This window comes from Heterocephalus glaber, unplaced genomic scaffold (assembly GCF_053883595.1).
Source record: "Heterocephalus glaber isolate CG9 unplaced genomic scaffold, H.glaber_assembly_v1.0 deba00001509, whole genome shotgun sequence".
In the NCBI taxonomy this organism is placed as follows: domain Eukaryota; kingdom Metazoa; phylum Chordata; class Mammalia; order Rodentia; family Bathyergidae; genus Heterocephalus; species Heterocephalus glaber.
In genome coordinates, this window is record NW_028258325.1 from 56,530,692 (window position 1) to 56,533,668 (window position 2,977).

General features: G+C 35.1%; 1 pseudogene; it reads left to right on the forward strand.

Moving 5' to 3' along the window:
• Positions 1–1,725: 1,725 nt before the first annotated feature.
• On the forward strand, positions 1,726–2,537 carry LOC101714391 (nucleophosmin pseudogene; annotated as a pseudogene).
• The last annotated feature ends 440 nt before the right edge of the window (positions 2,538–2,977 follow it).

Consider the following 2,977-nt stretch of genomic DNA (forward strand, 5'->3'; position numbering starts at 1 on the left):
AATGGTGCTGGAAAAATTAGCTTTCAAGTTGCCAAAGATTAAAACTAGACCTATATCTCTCATTATACACTAAACTAAAATAAAAATGGATCAAAGATCTAAATATTAAAACAGAAAAAACTAAACTGGTTGGAAGACAGATTAGGTAGAACTCTTGAAGACATTGGTGTAGGAAAAGATTTCATGAACAAAACTTCACATTCACTTTTGACCTGATGAGACTTCCAGCAAAGCCACTGTACCCAGACATTCAGTGTAAAGAAATTATAAGATAATATATTTGTTTTGCTTTCAGCTACAGATCTGTGACTATTTGTTAAGGCATCAACAGAAAATTAATATAATATAAACATTAGGAGGTGGAGATCAGTAAGTGCTATTTAGAAACTAGTTAGACTAGTCTTGGGGTGGGCTTTGAGACTTAGGCAAGTCACTATTTTTACCTAAGTGTCTTCATCTATAAAATGGAGATGATAATAGTTGTATGTAACTCTGAGGGTTGATGTGCAGAATCAGCCAGTTTATATATGGAAAGAAGTGTGATGGGAAGAATGTACATTTTGGCTATGAGTACTATTTTTAGAAGATAATATTTTCTATTCATACTATAGCTTGGGTTTGAGTATACTATTATCAACCACTTGGTCTTTTAATTACTTGTCCCAGTAAACTTACAGTTTGTGAAGCATTTGTTTCTCAGATTAAGACACTGCTAGAAGCTAAAGTAGTAGCTGATGGGTGCCTGTGAATTTATTTTTTTTACTTGAAGTAGATTGTCTAAAATAGGCATCCTCATCTATGTTTATTGAGAACCTCGCTCACTGTTATGTGCACTATAAATTGCAATTTGGAAACTTTACTGTATTGAAATCTTGTCAGTTCAAGATTCTTTCCCAAACACTGGTTATTGTGGCAGCATTTTTAATATGTAAAAAAGGAGGAAAAAGGCCCCTAAGGCCAAAGGTATTTTTTTAAATTATTGTACAAATCCTTGCGTTAAATTAAAAATAAGCTTTGCTGTAATACTGTTTTCTCTTGAAAATGTGATGGTACAGGAAAGGTGTTAAATGAAGGGGTAGTATTACAGGGGAGCATTTTTTTTTGGTACCGGGATAGAACTGAGGTTCTTCTGCTTGAGAGGCCGGCAGCGGAACCACTGAGGTAAAACTCCAGCCCACAGGGGAGCATTTTAAATTGCAGAGGTTAAAAAGTTATAATTTTATAATATTGATGCATTTTATTTTTATAGGGAAGATTTTTTTCTCGCCTAAATTTGTTTCTTAAATGGCAAAATGACTGCCATTATTAAAAGCTGAAGCTTTTAGTCGGAAAAAAGATAATATTTTCTATTTTTCTTAGAATTTATAGAAATAATAATTTTACAAGTAAAATATTTAGACTTTAGTATAATATAATATTAATTGTCCAAAATACAGAGGGAACAACACAAAATCATATTTTAAAAACTTCCCATATCTAAATAAATCAAGCAATAATAGATGTTCAGTTCCTTATAGAGACCAGCTAGTGATATTTATTAGGGTATAGCAGTAAAATGCGGCCTGATGTGTCATTCATTTCTACTAATATGGATTAATTCAACTGACAGATTTCTCAGATAAAAAGTTTAGGGTTGGGTGGGATTCCGTCCTGTGCGACTGTTCTCTGGGGACAGTAGATGTTTATTTCTGTCCATGTTCTCTCCCACCTGAGTGCCACCACTCCATGGAAGATTTGATGGATATGGACATGAACACCCTGAGGCCCCAGAACTATCTTTTTTGTTGTGAACTAAAGGCCGACAAAGATTATGACTTTAAGGTGATAAAGATGAAAATAAACACCAGTTGTCATTAAGAACAGTCAGTTTAGGGGCTGGTGCAAAGGATGAATTGCAGATTGGGGAAGAAAAGGCAATGGATTATGAAACCAATCCAATTAAAGGAGCACTAACAACTTTGAAAATGTCTGTACAGCCAACGGTTTCCCTTGGGGGCTTTGAAATTACACCACCTGTTGTATTAAGTTTGAAGTGTGGTTCAGGGCCTGTGCATATTAGTGCACAGCAATTAGTGGCTGTGGAGGAAGATGCAGAATCAGAGGAGGAGGAGGAAGAGGATGTCAAACTCTTAAGTATATCTGGAAAGTGATCTGCCACTGAAAGTGGTAGCAAGTTTGCACAGAAAAAAGTAAAACTAGCTGCTGATGAAGATGATGATGATGATTTTGATGATGAAGAAGCTGAAGAGAAAGCACCAGTGAAGAAATCAATACGAAATACTCCAGCCAAAAATGCACAAAAGTCAAACTGGAATGGAGAAGACTCAAAACCATCAACACCAAAATCAAAAGGTCAAGAATCCTTCAAAAAATAAGAAAAGACTCCTATAACACCCAAAGGACCTATTTCATGAACATCAAAGCAGTACTCCAAGTAATTCTAAACAATATCCTAGAAAAAGACAATGAAAGTCACAACTCCCTGAGGCCCAACAGAGGGAAACCACCAGGTAAGGCAAAACATTAAAGGGAAAGGGGGAAAAATAAGCAAAAAAAGAGCCAATAACAGTAAAATGTCATGACAAGGAGGGGTCAATATATATCATTTATAATCATCAATGTTCATGGCCTCAATTCACCAATCAAAACAAATAGACCAGCAGAATGGATTAAGAAGCAAAATCCAGCAATATGCTGTATACAAGAAACACGCCTAACTCAAAAAAAAAATTCATAGACTGAAAGTAAAAGGTTGTAAAACAGTTCTCCACATGACAGGAACCCAGGAAAAAGCAGGGGTAGCAATCTTATTTGCAGACAAAGTAGATTTCAAACAAAACTAATTAAGAGAGACAAAGATGGTCACTACATCCTTGTGAAGGGAACAATCAATGAGGAAGAGATGAAAATCATAAATATATATGCACCAAATACGAATGTCATCAACTTTACAAAACAAATACTAATGGACATGAAA